The sequence below is a fragment of the Nicotiana sylvestris genome, chromosome 2 (genome assembly GCF_000393655.2).
Source record: "Nicotiana sylvestris chromosome 2, ASM39365v2, whole genome shotgun sequence".
NCBI classification, from domain to species: Eukaryota; Viridiplantae; Streptophyta; class Magnoliopsida; order Solanales; family Solanaceae; genus Nicotiana; species Nicotiana sylvestris.
Window position 1 is genome coordinate 17,721,619 of NC_091058.1, and position 10,615 is coordinate 17,732,233.

Here is a 10,615-nt window from a genome sequence, read left to right on the forward strand (position 1 = left end):
CAGGCATCTCTCCGACTAAAAACATAAGAAACTTACGCGCAAAGTTCCACTTCTCAGATAACCCCATTGGATCCGCCACAAGGTGCTCATCTGCACATAGAAATAATTCTCGTAAAAATGACGGTTAGCCCTGTCGTCCATTTTCACTACCAGACTTTTCGACCTCCGAGGGCGCATGTGAATCATCGTGCCACGAATGAGCCGAGGGGCGAAGATATTGAGCATGTGATCCAAAGTGATCTCACGACCGGCGAGCTCTGCTAACTTGAGCAACATAAAGAACAATTTATACAGGTACGACGAAAGTTGAACGGGGCATACCTCGTAAAAACGGTAGAAATCTACCACCGGGAGAGGGAGAGGAAGTGTTTACCCAATAAGAAAGGGGTAGGCGTAGAACACGCAGTACTCTGGGCGGTCAAAATGGACTATGTCGTCCCCTACCGCCGGCTGCATGTCAACGTAACAGGGAATTCCCCACCTAGCTTTTACTCTGCAATTTCTTCCTTTTTTATAACAGAAGGGGACAGGTTCCGGCTCCTCCCCGGCGCGACTGCAGAAGTCAGTCCATTCTTTCCCAAGACGAGGCAAGATCTCGGCTATCGACGGGACCTCCTCATCTTCCACCACCTCTACTCCTCCGGTGGCCAGAGCAACATTTTCCGACGTCGGAATTGTGACAGGGAGGTCAACGCGAGAAGAATCACCAGCCATTGTATCAATTTGGTGTAGTAAAAAGACAATGGAAAGGAAGGATGAAAGTTTTCAGTTAACTGGGGGCGAGTGAAAATTTGGAGTATCAGGAAGAAAGTATATTCGCAAAATTCTTTCAAGCAAAGGTCAAGGAAGTGTGTCAATCGAATGATGTGTTCCTTCTATTTATAAGAGACATATATCACCCAAGCACGAAACCCAAGAGTCGCCAATCGAATCTGATAGGGCACGAAACGTTTCGATTCCCTAGGAACATGTGTCATAATAGCGGCAACCACGAAACAACATTTCAATCCAAACGACGTTTTGGTTCCGAAACAGCCGCAACGGTCCAAGGATATCGAAAGAGTGTCGTCATCTCACTTAAAACCTAAGAAGTATAACCAAGGGATAAGTAGTCAGATTTCTCTCGGATTTGTAGCAATCATGATCTGTCTGCCTGGCCCGACAGGGGATCACCCCGAAAGATGGAGGGACTGACTGTATTGGTAAAAATCTGACCGCTGCAGTCAAGCTAACCAACATCCCGTCCAAGCGGCAAGGCAGTGAAAGACGACATGGTCTATTCCATATCCCGCACTCACAATACCCGTCGAGTCAGAAGAAACAACGTTCAGGGGACGACCAAGGCAGACATAGTGTGAAAGAGCGTCAGACCAAGTACATAGCAAAGGTCCATGACTATATATAGCGGGGGAAACCTTCAGTAAGGAGGGCGGTTTTTCACTTTTTTCTCTCTCCCTAGTTCTCTCTTCTGTAATCTTCATAATGAAAAGAAGAGCGAAGCATTCTCCAAGAAAATATATAAAATGGTCTCCTTCATTGATTAATGGGAGCCATAACGGAAAGTTTCAGTAAGATTGGTTACCTCTATCTCATCTTATGTATTATTTTTCCAATTAGTTTTTTGATCTGGAGTTTATTATGGTTGACTAAGATTTATCCCCTCATTTTTTAATTAATTTATTCAAAAAGGTTTCAATATCTTTTGAGTCAAACAGTATGCATGTCAAAAATTATTTTTATAAATATATATTAAATATAAAATACGCTTTTGCAAAATTTTCGGCTTCGTCAGAACGTTCTCTGCTTAGTTTGTAATGAGTACTAGTACTTTGATTCCGTGACATATTGTTGGTCAATCTGACAAACCTAATACTTATTGACAAACCTAATACTTATTAGGTGTTAATTTCAGATTATAAAAATATTCTGTGAGAATAATTGAAGTTCTTAGTTGACACGCACTACAAACCTAATCCGAATTGAATTTAGAGGAATAAATAAATAAGTATTGCGTGGCAAAATCTCATTGATGCTATTGAGGTTAATTGCTCTTTGGCGGTCAATTATACTTGGTTTCCCTAGTTGTAATATTTGGTAGTATGTCCCTTTACAATTTTGAATTTAAGAAAATAATCTTTTAAGATTTCTTATGTATAAAAAATAGGTGTAAAAAAAGGTAGGGTCATAAAATTAAAAACAAGTTTGTAAAGAGCCAAAATCCCAATTGAGCCCAATTTTACTTGGCTTCACAGTAATAAAATATAGTAGTATCATCATTCTCTTAGAGGTCATTTGGTAGAGTGTGTTAGAGAAAATAATGTATGCATTAGCTTTGTGTATTAATAATGCTTTGTTTGGTACACTTTTTCAATCTATGTATAACTAATACAAACATTAGTTATACACTCTATTTGGTATTATCCTATATATAGCTAATGCATAGAAAACTATGACATTAGCTATACAAAGGCTATTAATGCATGCATTAGCATAGTTAAAGACAAAATTATCCTTAAAGTCCCTTAATTTAAAGAATATGGAGAGCATTTTAGTAAATAAATAAATTTCTTAAAAATTATGCAATGCATTTTAATTTTTAATACACCACACCAAATAATGCATAAGAAATAATCTCTGTATAACTAATGCTTGCATTACTAACCACTATATTACTAATGCACCTTATTTAACATTATTCTTATACTTCCTACCAAACGACCCCTTAATTTCTTTGTGATGGTTAATAAACAATAACCAAAGCCATAATTTCATTTCGGAGCAAAAAAACTCAATCCACTCGATAAAAATCATACTCCTAGTTATGACTTTGTTATATAAAGCTATGGTAATCCTTTACTAGTCTATGGTTTTAAGTCCTAGTCAAAATAGTTATTTTAAGGCCTATAGCTAGTAAAAATTGCACGGGATACCCTATTTGGTCGCCCCCATTTAACTTATACCCATTTTTTTTAAAAAGTTTTAATTTGTACCCACTTTTTAAACAACTTCAACCCCCATTTCTCCTCCTCCTTCTCCTCCTTTGTTTTCTTCTTCTTCTTCTTCTTCTTCTTCTTCTTCTTCTTCTTTCTGGTACTGCTATGACACTTCAGTTCATGAGATGATTGCCATTAGTATGTTTATCAGATTATTTAAAAATAAATTATAAATAATTACGTAAGTTAGTAGACAATAATTTGTGAATATTTTCACGTAATTCTGTCCTTTTCACGTTCATTGTTTTCAAAATTTATGATTTAGACACTGTTGGCAATCTGATTATTTTATAGTAGCAATACACTATGACAGAATAAGGTGATTATTTATCTAGTATGTTAGAAAGCTTTTTCAAAAACTTCAGCTTATATAGTGCTGAAGTTTTTACAAATGAACTAAATAATTTTAGCATCTTCTACTGAAGTTTTTGAAAAAGCTTTATGACAAAACTAATGAATCCAGGACAAAAAAACTTCAACTTATATAGTGCTGAAGTTTTTACAAATGAGTATCTTCTGCTAAAGTTTTTGAAAAGCTTATCCAGGACAAAAAAACTCCAGCTTATTTAGTGCTAGAGTTTTTACAAATGAACTAAATAACTTCAGCATCTTCTGCTGAAGTTTTTGAAAAAGCTTTATTACAAAACTAATGAATCTAGAAAAAAAAAACTTCAGCTATTTTAGTGCTGAAGTTTTTACAAATGAACTAAATAACTTCAGCGTATTGCCTTTGCTACTTCAGGCCCGTCTACTAGAATGCTAAAGTTTTGCGTGATTGTCTTTGCTACTTCAGCCCCGTATGCTGAAGTTACGCGAAAAAGTGGGTACGCTTGCAATTGTTTTTTGCAAAGCGGACACAAGTTAAAACGTGACCCAAAAAGCGGCTATAGATGCAAACCCTCCATTGGGTAATATAGCTGGAATTGGTGTTGTTATCGTTGACCAACTGGAGAAAGTTTTAACTTTTCTAGCCTGGCACCTAGTGTTTCTTTAGTGAACACTAAAATATATGAGATACTGGAAATCAAGGCATAAAAATAAACAGAAAAAAGGGAAAGAGAAAACTAAATCAAGTTGTGTTTGCCCAATGGTAATTAGCCTAAATAGAGAATGAAGTGTTATAAGCTGTGTCGACGCCCCCTTTTTCTATGGGTCGAAATCGGGTATACGACATTTGAAGGACAACTCTATTCCCTTTCGAGAATTGGGTTTTGGAATTTTGAAGAGTCGCCACCTAATGATTATAGTGCATTAGGACACTTTAAGAAAGGTTTGAGTTGGAAAAAAACCAGAGTTCGGGTGAGGGCTAGAAATTATCTCGAGGGGAAGGTGTTAGGCACCCCTCAAGATCCACTAGTATGATCCCGACCATGTTACAATTGTGACTTTACAAGTAAACAACCAAGGCTCAAATAAGGACTTGCATAAAACATTGCAATTAGGTTGAAAACTTTTGAAGGTAAGTAGAGAGCACAGAAATTTATGAAAAAAAGATTTGAATGGTTTCACTAGAATATATGAAAGCAAATAAGGGGAGGGGGTCCTAGGTTTACGCTTAATATGGATCACTTCAATGCAATAACCAGCAATCACTCCTCAAAAAGAGGGGTCGCACGTGATATTAGCGCATCAGTCATCATCTCCATATCTACCCTTCCCACCCCGTTAAGGTATTAAAGCGCGGAATAGTATCGTTACTTATTGCATGCTATTACCCGTCCCAATCCTATCAGTCCCGGAGGCATATGGGACTACTAATCATAAAGGGGAGGGAGCTGGGGCTTTTGCAGTTTTTTTTAAAAGGATAAAATTCTAAGGCGACATTCAAAACATATACATCAAGTATTGGGAAAGCAAGTAAGCAGATATGGCTCAAATAAACCTCCTTAAATCAGAGAAAATCATATAGTTTAGCATGTCTTACACGTACTGATTAGGTCTGAATTAAACTTAAACATTAAGGCAGGTTGATTTATCACATATTATCAGATAAGAAGTCCGAATTAGGCCTGCCTGCTGGTTGTAATTATCAAAGACTGATGCAATTATAGTTTTTACCCTAAAGCTTGCCTAGGTGTTAAACGGAACCTATAGGCAATCTATTAGTTTCAGAAATAAAGAAGTAAATTGATTGCAGAAAAAAGAATTGTCAATTACAGGGGCATAAGATCTGCAGGCGTTAAACATTATTGCTACTGATTTTAGGCTTATAAGCGAGTTGATGATTCAGGTTTGGTTGATAGCTCCTATAGGCATGCTTTCTAGGCATTACTGATTTTAAGCGCTGTTATTGTCATGCAGAAATCCTATAGGCAGGTCATCTATATGCAGTTAGTTATTTAAATCTTATAAACAGGTTTGCCTAGTGACAGATGCATATGCAAAATGCTGGAAGTCCTATAGGCATATTACCTATATGATATGCAGAATTTCAAAAACGACTTATAGACATGGTATCTATATGAAGTGCAGAAAAACCTATGAACATGGTATCTACATGAAATACAGAATTTCAGAAGTATAGGAATTCCCTATGTACATGGTATCTACATGAGGTGCAGAATTTCAGAAGTATAGTAATTCCCTATGAACATGGTATCTACATGAGGTGCAGAATTTCAGAAGTATAGTAATTCCCTATGAACATGGTATCTACCCCTTTGCATGCAGGACTGACCCTCCCTTTTTCACTAACACCCCAGTAGTTTATTACGGACCAGAATGAATAAGAAAAAGATAAAAATATATATCAGAAATTAAAGATTCTAACCAAGGAGAGCCTAATTCAGACCCCGGGTCTGAAATATGAAATAAACCAACTTCCAAAGATCAGATTTCCAAAGCCTTTCTCTTATTTGGGATGTGTCAAAGTTACAAGGAGCTTCAAGAACTCCAGGCGATGCTTACACCCCCAAATATTATTGCAGAATCAGATTATAGTGTAGTATGGAAGGGCCAGCCCTCAAATGTCCGAGCTCAAAGGGAACTCAAAGTCCCAATGCAAGGCTCATAGGAGAGGAGGGGGCAGAACTTAGAGGCTAGGGTAAGTGCAAGTGCAATAGAGGGGAATCAGGGGAAGTCCAGCGTAAACTGGTGGTCATACCCAACAATAAGGAGTGCTGGCACACCCTTACCAGTCTACTAGGCCACATTTTGGGAGTTAAGATCCATTGAGGATCAGGTTCAGACCTGAGCAGCAATTTGGATACTGCCTGGCCATAAACCATAACTCAAACACATAGAAGGGAGTAGGGGTATGGGGAATTCACAACAAACAGAAGATGCAAAGAGAGAGTAGCATATTCAATACAGAACATGAACAGGAAAGTATCCAAGAGTGTAGCAACTCTAAAGTAAACACATAGGGATGATGCTGGAATCAAAATTAGGACATACCAGTTTCAGAGAAACAAATAAGTGAAAGTAGAAGTCTTGTAAGCCAAATTGCAAGCAAGCAGTACAAAAGATCTCAGAAGAGAGTAGAGAATTGAAAGATTATTGTAATTGAGAGTGTGTATGTAAGAGTATGCAATTCAAAGTGTGTTCAAGTGCAGAAGGCTAGTCCCCTTTTATAGTGCAGAAAATAAGTAAGAAAAGGTAAGGAAATAGTTGCAATCAATCACATAAAGTCTCCCTTTAGTTAAGGGATTCTGATTTCAAACGGGCATAAGACAATTAAGGAAAGAATTTGATTAAAACCTTTTCCAAAGTAACATAATAAGGGTAAATACACAGGGTTTATTTAAGGCAAAAGTCCAATGGTACATGGTTTGTGAAAAATAAGGAAAGGGAATCAATCAAACAGCCAGTAAAATCAAAGCTGCAAGCTTTGTTCGAATGAACCAAGTTAGAAAAAGGGTAAAGAAAGGTTCAATTAGGGAAAATCAGTAACAATCAAGTAAACACCATTAAAGGAATTCGGAATCAATTAGTAGTTGGCAAAACCTTTCGAAAGAAGAGTTATCATATATAAAGCACACAAATATATGAATCAAGAAGAGGCTGCCAAATTATTTAGACGAGAGTTTAATCGAAGAGAAGTTCAGAATCATAAGCAAAAAGATACATGTTCAATTTGTAGACTCATAGTGAGTCTGAGAGTTCAGGGTCCCAAAGTGGAGCCTTAACTCGAACACAAAAATCAAAATCGTCAAAGGAAACCCCCCAAATCCTAGGGTTTCAAAATTGAATCAGACATGGAAGTGAGAAAGCAAGTCATTTGTTTAGAGTCTCAACAAAATAGATATGATAACATGTTTGAATGACAAAGGAAGATAAGTCATGAAGAATATATTTGAGAAAACTCGGAAACTAAACAAGTTCAGAAGAAGAAGATAATACAAACGTGAACACAAGTAGATGAAGCATGTAAGAACATGAACAGAGTCCAGTAAACAAGATCAAATAACTTAACGGTAAACATACATAGTAAAAGAGTAAAGAAAACTATGCAGGGATTAACATGCATAACAGAAAAGAAAAGGTAGAAGACAGTACATGCGTAATAAAGAGTAATCACTCCAGCAGGGTATGGATAAACACACATAAAGTAAAGAAGAAGAAAACTCAGAAAGATTTTCCCAAAAAATCCTTTCAGAAACCCTAAAATCGAAGAGAAACGATTTTGAAAAGAAACTTTTGGGGAAAACACTTTAGATGGCAAGAAAAACATAGATACAGTATAGATCTAAGCAAATAACGGTTAAAGGACCTTGAATAGCTTAGGGTTTCGGAGAAACCCTAGTAATGAGAAAGGCTTGGAAACAGATCCGATCTTGAGTTGGAGAGGTCAAAAATCAGGCTCGTGAGTCTTTAATATACCGGAGCATGGCCGAAGGAGCCATGAAATCAAAGGTCTGAGAAGATTGGACAGGGAATCATTGAGGTCAGGCCTCGAAGCTTCGAACAACCCTGGCTTACTGGTGAAGATAGGTGAGTATCAACTATCCATGGCCTGAGAAGACATGGATTCCGGTGACCGGTGGTTGAAAAGGGGGTAGGAGGAGGCTAGGGTTTCGGAGAGTTTTTGAGAGGATTTGAGAGGGTTTGGGATTCAAAGGTGGCGGGCCAGGTGAGAATGAAGGATTAGGGTAGTCACCTGTGTTTAATTATGGTAGGGCGAATAGTGGCCGTTGATCCGAATGATCAACGACCTAGATTTAAGAAGGTAGGTGGGGAACCGGGTTGGGTCATTTGAGTTAGGTTAGGGGTTGGGTCAAAAAGGAATTGGGCTGGTCTGAATTTGAGTTTGAAATTGGGTCAATTTTAGGCTAAAATCGAAATGTAATGGGGCTACAATTGAAACGAACTGACGCCAAAATTTAAATTGCCAATTTTCCCTTTTTATTTTATAAAAAATAGTAAAAAATGATTTTGAAAGCAAATTAAAAGCACTGGATTCGTTAATAGTATATAAATATTAATTTAAAAATATTGGAACCAGTTTCATAATTATAAAATGCTATTAAATCTTAAAGCAGGCTAAAATTGCAATTATATGCAATTTAGCTTTTAAAATACCAAATTAATTTGTAAAAATATATGAAAAGTAACCTACCTATATTTTGGTATAAATATGAGAATAAAATAAGTTATTCACCAAAGTGATAATTTTGGGAATAATTATTGAGCAATAAATAAATTTAAAAATCTTTTTAAAAAAATTGGAAAAATACTAAAACACTTGGGCATACTTATATATGTATGTATATGATATTTGAAAGTATTTGCATGTAAAAGAAATACATAGGGAAAAATTGGGTATCAACAAGCTGTACACCGTTAAGTGCAGGCCTCAAATTTCACTAAGGATATTTTTTCGTAAAAATTGCACGGGGCGTCCTATTTGGTCGCCCCATTTAACCTATACTCATTTTTAAATTTTTTTTTTAACTTGTACTCACTTTTTAAACAACTTCAGCCCCTTTCTCATCCTCCTTCTCCTCTTTCGTTTTCTTCTTGTTGTTGTTGTTGTTCTTCTTCTTCTTCTTCTTTCTTCTACTGTTGTTGGTGCTGCTATGAAACTTTAGTTTATAGGATGATTGTCATAAGTATGTTTATCAGATTATTTAAAAATAAATTATAAATAATTACGTAAGTTAGTAGACAATAATTTGTGAATATTTCACCTAATTCTGTTCTTTTCACGTTTATTGTTTCCAAAATTTATGATTTAGATACTGTTGGCAATCTGATTATTTTATAGTAGTAATAAACTATGAAAGAATAAGGAGATTATTTATCTAGTATGTTAGAAAACTTTTTCAAAAACTTCAGCTTATATAGTGCTGAAGTTTTTACAAATGAACTAAACAACTTCAGCATCTTCTGTTGAAGTTTTTGAAAAAGTTTTATGACAAAACTAATGAATGCAGGACAAAAAAACTTCAGCTTATATGGTGCTAAAGTTTTTACAAATGAACTAAATAACTTCAGCATCTTCTGCTGAAATTTTTGAAAAAACTTATCCAGGACCAAAAAAACTTCAGCTTATTTAGTGCTGAAGTTTTTACAAATTAACTAAATAACTTCAGCATCTTCTGCTGAAATTTTTGAAAAAGCTTTATGACAAAACTAATGAATCCAGGACAAAAAAAACTTCAACTATTTTAGTGCTGAAGTTTTTATAAATGATATAAATCATTTAATCGTCTTATCCAGGACAAAAAAACTTCATCGTATTGCCTTTGCTACTTCAGGCTTGTCTACTAGAATGGTGAAGTTTTGCGTGATTGCTTTTGCTACTTCAGCCCCATATGCTGAAGTTATGCAAAAAAGTGGGTATACTTGCAATTTTTTTTACAAAGCGGGCGTAAGTTAAAACGTGACCCAAAAAATGGGTATAGATACCAATCCCCTCTTCTTTTAACTCATTCTCCATATTCGTGGGATAATTCCTTCCCTATAATTTATTTTGTAAAATATTAGGAACAAATAAGAATTGGATATATTATGTCACTTCGATATTCCTCTTATGTTGCTTGATCTTGGAAATTGAAGTTATTTTAAACAGATTGGAGAGAAAATGAAAGGAAGTTATTTCAATGTGAGGATAGATAGGTTGTGGCATTTGAACAAATTGGTCTTTTTTAAGTGCCACTACTTCAATTTGGCTCAGTAGGTTAACGGGAATAAATATAAAAAGAAGAAGAATTAACCCAAATAGTCGCCCACCCAATCACCTAAATTAAAAATAGTCGATGAAGGTATAATATATACATAATTTTTATAATATACGTGTATAATTATGTATAATCAGTATATAATTTATGTATATTGCTAGAAAAAGTAAACAATAAATATTACCGGCTATTAGTGGAAAGATCCCCACAAAAGGCCATGATAAAACTTATCCAAATAGGTCGGGCAATTCCAAAGGAGAAAATCTCACTTTATACTTATTAAGCTGTCACGATCGAAAACCGACCAGGTCGTGATAGCGCATATCGTGAAACTAGGCCAGTCGACACATTTCCAAAATAGTTCAACATTTCATTTAAAGAATAAATAATACCATTTCCAACTGAAATTTCCATAAAAGATGAAAAGTCAAAACCAAAATAAAAGTGGAAAATAAAATGCTCGACCTCGGGTGTCACTAGTCATAAGCAATACTACATCTG